General features: G+C 36.8%; 1 protein-coding gene across 1 annotated transcript in view; it reads right to left on the bottom strand.

The window, feature by feature from the left end:
* The window catches only part of DPYD (dihydropyrimidine dehydrogenase), a 945,375-nt gene that overhangs the window by 610,826 nt on the left and 320,798 nt on the right, over positions 1-13,751 (bottom strand). The window lies entirely within an intron of this gene.

The following is a 13,751-nucleotide window of genomic DNA, read 5'->3' as shown; positions in this document are numbered from 1 at the left end:
CTATGTTTAGTCACTTAGTCATTTTAGTCACTTAGTCATGTCCAACTCTTTGTGACCCCATGAACTTCAGTCCGCCAGGCTGAATCCATGGGGATTCTCTAAGCAGGAATACTGGTGTGGGTTGCCATGCCCTCCTCCAGGGGATCTTCCCAACCCAGGGATCGAACCCAGGCACCCTGCATTGCAGGCTGATTCTTTACTGTATGAACCACCAGGGAAGCCCATGAATACTGGAATGGATAGCCTATCCCTTCTCCAGGAGATTTCCTGACCTAGGAATTGAACCAGGATCTCCTGAATTGCAGGCAGATTCTCTTCCAGCTGAGCTACCAGGGAAGCCACATTAGAAGCCATAGCATCTAATGAAATATTAATGTATTATTGTTTCTAGTTTATTTAAGGAAAAATTGGAGCTTAAATTGGCTGAAGTAACTTCCCAAGTTAAAATATTCACTAAGCGGCAGATCCAACCTAGATAGCATAATGAAAAGCAGAGACACTACTTTGCCAACAAAGGTCCATCTAGTCAAGGCTATGGTTTTTCCAGTGGTCATGTATGGATGTGAGAGTTGGACTGTGAAGAAAGCTGAGCACAGAAGTATTGATGCTCTTGAACTGTGGTGTTGGAGAAGACTCTTGAGAGTCCCTTGGACTGCAAGAAGATCCAACTAGTCCATTCTGAAGGAGATCAGTCCTGGGATTTCTTTGGAAGGAATGATGCTAAAGCTGAAACTTCAGTACTTTGGCCACCTCATGGGAAGAGTTGACTTATTGGAAAAGACTCTGATGCTGGGAGGGATTGAGGGCAGGTTGAGAAGGGGACGACAGAGGATGAGATGGCTGGATGGCATCACTGACTCGATGGACATGAGTCTGAGTGAACTCCGGGAGTTGGTGATGGACAGGGAGGCCTGGCGTGCTGCGATTCATGGGGTCACAGAGTCGGACACGACTGAGCGACTGAACTGAACTGAACTGAATTGAAGCGGCAGATTCAGGATTTGGATCCAAAGCCTACATCCTTCAATTTACAACACACTGCCTTTCAGGATTAATGAAACTCTATATCTAAATATTAACAACAATAATTTATTAACTATAATCATTTCAATCATCTCTTCCAGGTTAGTAAGCTGCTGTTACCCACCTAATCACTCCTTGTTGTATTATAAACTGACAGCATGAGGAGCCAGCTGGTGGCAACTCACATTGTTTCCGATATCCTTCCAGATCACCCTCCTGCTTTTTGATTTCTCAGGTTTCCTGGTAGCAATGTTGTTCAGGTACTCAGACGTGTCTGACTCTTTGTGGCCTCATGGACTGCAGCACACCGATGTCCCTGTCCTTCACCATCTCCCAGAGCTTGCTCAAACTCATGACCTTTTTCAGTCCTGTGGTCACTGATGAGTTCAAACTACCGCACAATTGCAGTCATTTCACATGCTAGCAAAGTAATGCTCAAAATCCTCCAAGCTAAGCTTCACCAGGACATGAACTGAGGACTTCTAGATGTATAAGCTGGATTTAGAAAAGGCAGAGGAACTAGAGATCAAATTGTCAACATCTGTTGGATCACAGAAAAAGCAAGAGAATTCCAGAAAAGCATCTACTTCTGATTCATTAACTACGCTAAAGCCTTTGACTGTGTGGATCTCAACAAACTGTGGAAAATTTTTAGAGACGGGAATACCAGACCACCTTACCTGCCTCCTGAGAAACCTGTATGCAGGTCAAGAAGCAACAGTTAGAACTGGACATGGAACAATGGACTGGTTCCAAATTGGGAAAGCTGGAATCAAGTTTGCTGGGAGAAATGTCAATAACCTCAGTAGGCAGGTGACACCACCCTTATGGCAGAAAGCAAAGAGGAACTATGGTGTGTGTTAGTCACTACGTCGTGTCCAACTCTTTTGTGACCCCATGGACTGTAGCTGTCCAGGCCCCTCTGTCCATGGGATTTCCCAGACAAGAATACTGGAATGGGTTGTCATTTCCTTCTCCAGGGGAGTCTTCCCAACCCAATGATCGAACTCGGGACTCCTGCATTAAAGGCAGATTCTTTATCATCTGAGTTCAGGAATCTACTTCCATAGCCTGCTAAAGGTCACTGCCAATGCATGCTCATTACTCTTCTATGAATCTTGATGCATGTTCCATCCCTAGCTATCACCCAGTATGCACAGTGATTCTTTTATTGTGTAAGCCAGAGTAAAAAAAAAAAAAAAAAAAAAAAAAACCTCAGACATTAATGGTTAAATTGTCATCTGAAAATCAGCTAGTAATAAGAAAAAATGCGTTTGGCATCCTATGTTTTGCCTGCTGCTCTAGGTCCTGTAATCAAGCACATAGCAATATTCTCAAACAACTGTATCAAATAACAGTTAATTATAGGAAATCTAGTACCACTTAGGAAGCTTGCCAATAATAACAATAATGATAATAAATAATACCTCTTTACAATTTTTAGGAGATGAGAACAGCAATGATTTGGGAGGTGGTAGCCAAACACTACTTAGACTTTTAAAATGACTTATATATGCAAAAATATGGTTAGAAGAAGAAAAATTCTGGACTCTCATTTCATTGAATGCAAAGAGAACTAGTAAATACGAATGTGTGACTGTGCTGTTTTATGGCCCATATATTACATGCAAAAGAGCATAGTGGTTATGTAGTTAGGCTTTAAAACTAGACACCTGTGTTCAAATCCTAGTCTCTACATACTAAGGAAATAACCTGGGATGGATTTTCAACTAGGAATTGCAATCATGAGGAGATAAGCATAATTCATTTGCATTAACACATATAACAGAATTAGAAGAGTGCCTAGAAATTTGTAAATTCTCATATATACTAGATATTATTACTGCTTTTTTTAAGTTAATAGCTATCTTTTTTTGTAAAAAAAAGCAAATCACTGACTTATTTGTTTTTCCATTTTCCTACCACTCCATAACTTTTCTAGTAGTAAAAACTATCAGTCCATCTCTAAGTCATATGCTAGATCTAACATCTTTTTACCACTTAGGTTGCTACCAGTTGGTTCAGGTTTTCCCAGAAACAAAGCCTGAGACAAGAAATCAATTGCAAGTACTTTACTTGGGAGATGATTATATCCTTGGGGGTTGAGGACAGGAGTTGGGAAAGGAAAGAACAAAAACAAGAGGTGTTTTCCAAAAAGTTAACCCGTGAGTAATGAGCTCAGACCTACTAGCGATTCTGAGAGCCAATGTTGGATACCTGCCTCAGAGCTATGCTATCCCAGGGGTCTGGTAAGTGGAGCATTCAGGGAGCATCCGTCACAGTTTGAAGGCTGCTTGTAAAGGCATTATTTCTTTCAGTGCATCCTGCGCCTCTCCACTGTCATCTCATCCTAGCTCCTTATTTTAGATTGATACAGTTATATTTTATCAAATGTAATAAGATCGGCATGACTGACATCCTCACATAATTCAATTACACAAATGACTCTCCTCAGAGATGCCATTTCTGATAATTCTATTTTAAAATAGCACCCCACTCCCCTTAAAAGTCAAAAATTTATTTCAAACATTAGCAATCTTTTGTCCAAGATCAATATATACAGCAGATTCTATGAACGGATTTTAAAAACTAGGATCTAGATGACATTATGATTTATACAAATCTTAAATCTTATTATAAGTTTTAAATCTTAATATGTCACCAAGAAAATGAGGATAATGAAATCTATTCCTAGGGTGTGAGAATTGAATGAAATAATATAAATATGCTATAAAGCACTATATAAATGTACTACAAAAACATTATTCTTATAATTAACATTTCTTAATACTTTATACTAAATTTTGTGTATTGTTCATTTTATTTCATTTCCATTTGCCTTCCTTAACCACTTACTTCTGTCTATTTTGTTTTGTTTGTTTCTTAAATCCCTTAGAATACTCTGTATGCCCCAACATCTCTTCCTGTGTCTAATCTGACGCTGCTCTATTTCTCCATGACTTCTCAGTCACTCTATTTCTAGCTCCCTTCACATCCTCCTCCTGGGGTGCTCGTTCTTTCCTCTGAGCATTCTGCCAGTATTGTCTCTCCTGCCGCTTGAAGCTAACAAGACCCTGAACTGCTGCTTCTCTAGGACCTTAGAGCTTAGTGTTTTGTCAGCTTCAAGCTGTTTTGGAGAAAGTGTTGGCTTATTTCTCAGCTGTAGCATTGACTTAGCAAGTCTTTCTTCTAAACCCGTAAATAATTCATTTCAGGTCAAGTTTTTGCTACTAGAAACTTTTCCCAGTAAATAACAAGTTTCTTTATCTCTAGTAAGACAGTATGGTTTGGTGGTAAGAGTAGTAGGCAACTTATTAATGAAAGATAAGTTCTGTAATAGGAAGGGATAAGCCTTCCACTTTGGTACAGCACTACTTGCTACGATTTTTTTGATGGGGAGCAAAGCAAAGAATCACATTGGTAATACAGCTTCCTGCTCCTTAGAAAGCCTGTTCAATAGGCAGTATCATCAAAAGCTTCAAGAGTTAAGCCAAACCTCAATGGGACTATAACACTCCTGTTGTCTCAATATGTTTCATTCTAGGTTCCATAATAAATAATTGAAGAAATGAAAGTGGTCGAAACAACAACAAAAAGGTAAGTACATAACAGGCTTCTGAGAGCAGCCCACCAATTCTCATTTTGCTGATATCACACCTAGTGTGGCTTACAGGTATCCCAGGGATTGGCTTAGAGGGATCCCAGAAAGACTTCCCATTCCTTCAAACTGTCATTGTCTCAGCTACCCCCATGATGGGACTGGGGTCAAGAGTACTGGGCATTCTGCTAGTTACTCCATACTCAAAGGACCGCAAGTCAAAAAAAGGCACAAGCGTCTTCTGATCCGCAAAACTGAAAGCCCAGCCAGCCACTCTCAAGCCAGCTGAGAGCACAGTTATTTTCTCTTGTCAATCTAACAAACGCTGTTTGTTGCTGGCATTTCAACAAGGAAGATTTATTAAGGGTGAAATGTCAATCTTGGGCCTTGCTCCACCTTGTCCCAGGTCAGTAGGCAATGAAAGTGGTCACTCTACCAAGTGGCATTTTGCAATCATAAGCACTTATGTGAAACCAATCTGAGAAATGATTTATGTTGACAAAGAGTAAGAGATCAAATGCATAACACAATAAAGAGATGGACAAAAAAATGTGCTTCTAAGAAATGCATTATTCAGAACTAAGTTGAAGGAATTTCATTTATAAAAGTAGATATGAATTAATAACTTTTCTATGTTTTATTCAGAAAAAGGACACATATGCAAACTACTAAAGCATAAAAATAAATGAAAGTGGAATATTACTGAACATAATTTGCAACTATGGATAAATGTTTGCTCTTTAAAGTTAAGGGAGTAGGAAAAAATTTGTGGAGATCTTTATAATACAGTACAGGAATAAAAGAGTCAGAGAAACCATAACCATTAAAAGATACAAAATAAGAATATTAGATAATTTTATGGATAACACAGACATAGTTTTTAAAAATGACTTTCAAAGACCCCTTTGAAATTGAGATTTGAATTATACATAAATATAGCCATGGGATTGGACGTCTAAAATTCCATATCACCACTCAATTGTAACCTAAAACTAATGCCAAGGGTATACAAGCACAAGACCATGTAACTTCCTCCACAGTAAAAATAAATAATATAACAGGGAGTGAAGTGAAAAGAGCTGGCAATGCATTTCCCCCCCAGCATATCAAGCAGGTTTTCATAAGGAAGCTGTGGTCATCAATCACTACCTCATTACCAGCCCGTCATCTGGGCTTAGGCTAAATGTATTCTGGCTGGCTGCCATACTAAATGTTCAATGAAACATCCTTAAGGCTCTCTACAAGTTCAGCTGAAGTCGCACATGCTATACATCAAAGAGGAACATTAGCGTTATCATAGCTTAATAAATAGTGCCATCCTGGCAATGTAATCTTGTGTTCTAGAGCTATCTACCATCTCCAGTATTATACTGCTTAAGTAAACAATCTTGCTATCTCCTGTGAGGTTTATTTAATAATAAATGCATATAGAGATAATGAGTCAGATGACTACAGATACATAGATATATTGCCAAACTCACTCAAAAGCTGGACATAAATGAGATTAACAAAATATTTTAATACATATATATGTAAAAAAAAACTCTCTTGGAATATAAGCCATATGTGCCCATTGCTTTTCATCACGTTTGACTCTCACCAAAAAAATTTTAAGCCAAATAATGGCCCCAATCTTGCTGGTGACTTTCACAATTTCAACTCATGCAGATTGGGTGGTATGTGCTTTATTGAAATGGTTGCTCATTATCATTAGTCTTATAATGATACTCCCAGAATTTTTAATATAAATATAGCTATCATTACTTTCACTTGTGTAAATTTATATTACTAGGTTTGAGGATGCGTTATTTTTTTTGGGGGGGGTGAAATGTTCAAAATGGTTTCACAGAAGTCAATATTTTTGCAGTCTCTGGTTATTCTTAGTTTGGTCTTTAAAGCCTAAGGATATAGGCAACATGCACATTACTAAGAAAAAATGCTCCTGGCTTCTTTCCAAGGTTCAAAATGTAAGTAATTCTAACACAAAACTGTAAGGCATGCTTTTTAACACTAACAAATTTGCTGAAGCCACACTAACTTCTTTGGTTCTATTGCTAATTATATGCTTTTGATTGAGTTTCAAAAAAAAATGATTAAGAGGTCTGAAAGCTACATCTAAAAGGTGAGGTCAAACATATTAATGAGGATTTTGAATCAGGATGCCAACAAGTAAATTTTAAAAAAGAAAATATGTCAAATATAAGATGAAAATCATCTTAGACCAGAAAATGAATAGAAATATAAAACAGCAAGAAAAATTAAGGCCCTAGTAAAGGGTACTGAAAATGAGATGAAGATCTGGATCCAGCTTTCTCCTGAAAGTCTAGGCCTGAGGTTGGGCTAACCTGCCAGGAAAAAGTGGCCAAAACCATTGCCAACCTGCTGACCAGAAGTATGCCATTTTAAAATGTGGACCTAGAGGGGATAGTTGGGCAGAGATACAGCCTCTTCACATTAATCAAACCAAGATGCCAACTACTTCAGACATTAGATCACTGGGCAAGAAGCCCCCAAACACCTTACTAAGATGTTAAGAAGGAAAATATTTTGTTTTATCCTTTTAGATTCAGCATCTGGATCTTATGAATTCAGTCAATAAAAGATTAACAGAGAAAGGTGTATGATTTTTTACTAATATTTACATGCATTAATAGTTACATTAATATTAACATTCACAGAAAAGAAGCAAAACTCAAAGAGGCAATTAGACTTGGAGACTTATACACTCTTTTAACAATGGAAAAGAGGTTTGAACTATAAAGGAAGATAAATTATGGGGAAACAATTGAGAAATATATGGGGGAAATAAAGATAAGGGTTATTTTAGTAAAGCCTGTTTATGCAAACTCATGGTAAGTGTTGCATCCAATCTTTGGTTTGGAGTTCCTCTTCTCTCCTTTCCTGGTGGGCGTGGTGGGGGGGTATGACTAGAGTGCACTTCATGAAGAGAAATTTATGTCCTGTCTTTAGGGAGATAAGGGAAGAGGAGAGTACTTTTCCTGTATCTGTGATTCTTAATTGCTTTCAGCCAAAAATAATCCTTATGTTTAAGTGGCATATTTGGCGGTGGCATATTCTGATTCTCTTAAAAGATCTGATTCAAGACTAACATGCTAGAGGAACAGGTAAGGAAGCTGCAAAACCACTGGATAGGGAAGAGAGGGTACAGATGAAGAGAAAGAGAAAAGTAAACCAACACAAAGACTTTCAATTCTATTAAAAATAAATCTGCAAAAACAACCTTAAATGTTATAAAGAATTCTAATGCTAAAACAGAAAATGATCTAAGTCAATATGCAAAACAGGAATTACAAAAAATAAACTAATTTTATGGAACAATCTGACAAAAACATTACAATAAGTATGTCCAGGATGCTCAGAATAGAATATTACATATTGGTTTTCCTTAAAAAAGTATTAACTTCCCAATAAAAAGAGAGGAATATTCAATATGAAACAATGGATTTGAAAAAAATTCATATGAAATACTGGAAATAAAATACAATGAATAATATAACAATAAATGAAAAAAAAAACAACTCTTGCTCTGAAGATAACAAAATAATAATTAGCAGTGATTTTGAAAAATTCATCCACAAAGCAGAAGAGAAAATAATGAATAAGCAGGTAGAAGATATGAAAGATACCAACAGATATCTTTGAAGTTCCAAGAATAAAATAGAAAAACAGAGAAGAATGATTCAAAAAAAATAGTAGGTGAGTATTTCACAGTATTTAACACTGGTGGGCAAAGCAGGCACATATGTTTCCACAGGGCTTATAGAGCAGTGTCAGAACAAAACCTATTCATGTCTAGTGTAGTGCATCTGACAAGAGTAGGATTTTTAGGGACAAAGAAAAGCCCCTCAGGACCAAATCTAATCTCCTCCATCTAGTTGCAATTGCCTGAAATTCCTTTAACTGGAGACAAAGCCTTTCAATCTATAGCTAGAGATAAAAGGCTTAAAATGCAAATAACCAGAAAGAATGAATGTGTTCAGTCTATGCTCTGTTTACTTAGATGGAGTGTTAAAGTGAAGAGGCACAAAGCACCATGAGAGATCTGTTGAGAGTGATATGTTTCTGAAGAGAGAGTCTGGAACAGAACTGCCTTCAGGCCTAGGCTATCTGGGCCCCTGACTCTGGATTTCGGAAGGCATTGCTCTAGTCATTTTTGGCTGTATTCCAAGAGATGAGGTGCTCTGTGGAGCTTAAGCTAAGTGCCCACCCATCAGGCTGGAATTTCATTCACCAAAAACCTGGGATTGCTTCCTGGGTCTGCAGGTCTTTCCTGGTTATTGTACCACCCTTAGTCTGCAACCAAGGGCTGCAGGAGCCAGGCAGCTATTGCTCTCCCCATTTATAAGATGAGAATGAGACTGTCTATTCTAGAATTGCCACAATGATTTAAGACATTATATATGATTGATACATGTAAACATTCAATCAATGTTCATTCCTTACCCTTTATTATATAGTGGGTATATATATATACCCACTATTATCATAATATAAATGTATATGTACTGAATTTAAGAATAATGTTCTATTATCTTCTGTTATCTGCTGTCCCATGACTCAGACACCAAATAAAACTGCTGTAGTTAACATTAGCTGTTATTTTGTGTATATATATTTGGCTGTTTCTTCGCATCTTATCTTTTCTTTTCCTGTTACATACATTTTGGAAATAAGAAACTGCAAGCGCCATGCATTTTAAAAAGTGTAACTAAGAAACAGCTGACTTTTCAGAAGGTTTAAAAAATTTCCTTTCCTGATGATCATTAAAGTGATATGCAATATCAAATAATCAATGGTCTCATTAAAAACAAGACAGCGGTCTTACAAATAGTCTATGAAGCTGAGTCCTTGAGTTTCAGTGGTGTATGTCTGTGTATTTAATTTCATATAATTGGTAGGTAAACAAAGAAATAAGATTTTCAGCTATGACATTGATTCCAATTATCTCATTGTTAATTTAAGGAGCCCCCTGGAGGCTTAAGTTCCATTAACAAAATATAACCAAATTAGATCCTCAAACACATGTACGCATCACGAGATGATGCTTCACATTCCTATGCGAGTTGCTGTGATTTCTGAGTGACACTGATAAGGTCAAGAGTCATGTGAAAGCTGGTTCTTATTCTACTCAACTTAATTGAACTATGGGGACAGAACTGTATTTTTATAGTATCATAAATAAGGAGTTACCTATCAAAACAGAAGAATCCAAGGGCAATCAGTCATCAGAGAATCTCTTTATCTAGACTGCATGTATAACTGACAACTCATCAAAATATTTAAATATATATGAATGAAGTCAGGTTACACAGTGACTTGCAGAATTTCAAGAGTACAAATTCACTGATTTGTTTTTAAAAAGAAATTTCTAAGGAGGAAAAAAAGGCGTTTTTCAATTCTGTTGGCACATTTATGGTTGTTTTTAGTATTGTGTTTGACCTCTGGCAGAGGTATGTTTATTTACATGTTTATTTTGTTAAAAGATTCCGTGTGTCTGTAATGGTACTGGCTGCATAACAACATCAAGGCCTAACCAGTGCAAGTGGTTCCCTGGTATTTGTAGAGAAGTTAGGACAGACTCTCCATCTGCAACAATGGTCACTGCCTTGAGGCTCCTGACCTTTCACGGCAGCCATGTATCGTGGAAATTTTCCCTTGGTGAATAAAATGGTCATTTTTATAGAAAAGGCACAGAGGCCAATAGAGTAATAGCCGAAAAGGGTGACTCATACTTTACTCCGGTGCTCTAGCTCTGAGGTCTGAAAGTGAGTTTAAATATCTTGTTTATTCTTGCCTGCTATGACTTTGAGAGGTCAAACCCCTTAAAGAGATCGATCCCAGCAGCTGGTCTTCTGGCCTAAAATGCTTATTTATGAAGTCAGTGCTTCACTTTTCCTCTTCAGTCTGAAAAGTGAGTCTTAGCCTCCCTGTCTTTCTTAGATGAAGATTAAGACTGTCTAGCTGACACATGTATGAAATATAAAAGACCTATGTCACTGCTTAGGGGCTTCCCTGGTGGCTCTAAGGTTAAAGCGTCTGCCTGCAATGAGGGAGACCTGGGTTCGATCCCCGGGTAGGGAAGATCCCCTGGAGAAGGAAATGGCAACCCACTCCAGTATTCTTTCCTGGAGAATCTCATGGACGGAGGAGCCTAGTGGGCTACAGTCCACAGGGTCACAAAGAGTCGGACACGACAGAGCGACTTCAATTTCACTTTCATTTTCATGGCACTACTTAGCCTGTCCCAAGTCTTTCACCTGGAATAAACCAAATGATCCTCCTTTGTTCACAACTGGTTAGAGGGGGGATGAATGCTTAATCCAGGTCTAACCTCTGACCAGTCCATCCAAATACTGTATGCAGTCTGTAGTGGGGAATTTGATTGGTATTTATAATGTACTAATAGAAGGTTAAGGACTTCTTTTGGAGACAAGTACAATAAGCACAGGTAAGAGTTGTATAGAAAAGTAAAAGATGAAGATATCAGAAACAAAAAGAGAGATCAGACACAAGAGTATTTGGCCACCAAGAAATGAAGAGCTTTATTTCTATCCCTGATTCTTTCCATTTCCCATAAAGCCTGGCAATATTTCACATCCTATATTTACTATGAATCACTCTTTGCTTGAGCTAGCTGCAGCAGCTTTCTGCAAAGAAGACTACCAGTGAGAATAACAAAAACAAACAAACAAACATTTGTTATTATTGATTGCAATGTCTATAAAATTTGAACTACAACTTTCAAGCTCCTCCATCTCTAAGATACAAGAAACAAAACTGTAACTTTGTATAACTACCAAAGAGTAATATTAAAATATCATCCCACTGCTTTCTATCCCGGTTATCAGGGCTATGCTCATGCCTGTTTAGTTGCTCAGTCATGTTTGACTCTGCTACCCCATGGACTGTAGTCCGCCTTGCTCCTCTGTCCATGGGATTCCCCAAGCAAGAATACTAGAGTGGATAGCCATTCCCCTCTCTAGGGGATCTTCCCGACCCAGGGATCGAATCCGGGTCTCCTGCATTGCATGCAGATTCTTTATTGTCTGAGCCACCAGGGAAGTTCTATCAGGGCTCTACATGTTGCAAATATCTGTGTATATATATCAGATGATAATGCACTAGAGAGTGAAACTTATCACATGTTTTTAAAATAAAATATTTTAAAGTTACATTTTGATATATGTAAGACATTCACTTAGTTCAAAGATAAGATGCAAAATGGTACTTTGTGAAAAGTTACCTTTCCATGTTGTCTTTTTAAAGTTTACTTTTTGATAGCATTTAATATATGGAATTTTAATCAATACACAAGTAAATATTCTTATTGCTCTATTATTTTTTCACACAAATGACAGCATATGCTGTTTTACATCAACTTTTCTTCACATTATGGATCCATCTCAGAGATATTTCCCAATTGATATATAAAGCTTTTCTTCATATTTTTAATGCTTCCTAATATTGTATAAATACACCATAATTTTTTTGTAGATTATTAGCTAGCTTTTCCCAATGGACACTTAGGTTGATTCCATTTCTTCACTACTCTAAAAAATATTGCAGTTAATAAACTAGTAGACACAACATTTCTTATGCATAAAGTAATTTCTCAGAAGTGGAATTGATGGTTTTACATAAGCATGGTATAAGAGTGTCTATTTTCCCACAGCCTCATCAAAACTCTGCCACTCTAAGAGATAAAATGATAAGTCAGTGGAGTGTTAATTTGCATTTCTTTTATTTTGAGTGATGTTCAGTATTTTTTCAAACTGTGTAAGGGTCATTTTTTATTTCTTTTTCTGTGAAATATGCTATTCTTAGTGTAGGATGTGAAACACATATCCAACTTTATTGTAGACAATACCCCACTTATACCAAAACCATATAATGAATAATTTGTTTTTCCACACTAATTTGGAATACTACCTTCTACATATACTAAATTCCTGTGTGCATCCGTGTCTGTCTCTGGATTTTCCTAATCTATTCTATTGATCTGTCTTTTCATGCACTAATACCATATTATTTTAATTGATGCAACAGTGATATTTTAAGTTTATCACAATATACTTTAACTTCTCTTATAATAACATTCTTTCTAGTATATTAATTTTGAACTCCAATTTTATTGAAATTTGTTGTAGTTTATCCATTGATTTTTCATTGATACTCATCTAGAATTAAAGTTTTTCTCAACCAATACAATTCTTATATCTCTATCTCCTTTCTTTACCCTTAGTGTTCTGACAGTTATTCCAATATATGTGAAATAATAATGATAATGGACATCATCACCTTGGTCCTGACTTTACTGAGAATGAGGATACTCTTTCTGCATCAGAGAAATGCTCTGTTAGATTTGCATTAGGATACATATACATTTGTATTAAGAATATATCCATATCATCCTACTTACAGTGCTTTTCTTTGAAAGTCAATAATGACTGTTGAACTCTGTTAAATGACCTCCTGATTTTGATAGAAGTTATCATATTTTCCTTAGACATGTTAACAATGTCAAACAAACTCATTCTCTAATACACTTCCCTTTTTTCTAGTGCGTTATTCTTTAAATTTGTTGGTGGAGTCTTCTTCCAAATTTTATTTAGTATTTTACAATAAAATTTATAAGTGAGACTGCTAAGACTGGTACATAGCTTTTTTGGTTTTTCTTTTTTTCTTTTTGGGAGAATTGGAAAATTTGTCAGGTTTGTTACTGCTTTATTTCATTAAATGTTTTGTTTTCATTTTTGGTGTTTTTTTGGGTCATCTTTCTTATATGCTGTCAATTCATCTTCTAGCTCCTCCTATTTTTCTGTGTTGGTTCTTGCACTTAGGTTTTATAGCTTTTACTTGTAGAACTAATGCTACAATAAGTTTTCTTCTCTTAAATAAACAGCAAAATATTAGTCATTATTTGGGGGGGCTTCCCAGATGGTGCAGTGGTTAAGAAAGACCCAGCAATCCCACTGCTGGGCATACACACCAAGGAAACCAGAACTGAAAGATACACGTGTACCCCAATGTTCATCGCAGCACTGTTTATAATAGCCAGGACATGGAAGCAACCTAGATGTCCATCAGCAGATGAATGGATAAGAAAGCT

Source organism: Bubalus bubalis, chromosome 6 (genome assembly GCF_019923935.1).
Source record: "Bubalus bubalis isolate 160015118507 breed Murrah chromosome 6, NDDB_SH_1, whole genome shotgun sequence".
NCBI classification, from domain to species: Eukaryota; Metazoa; Chordata; class Mammalia; order Artiodactyla; family Bovidae; genus Bubalus; species Bubalus bubalis.
The sequence above is the reverse complement of the archived record's forward strand: the minus strand, read 5'-3'. Positions and strand labels throughout refer to the sequence as shown.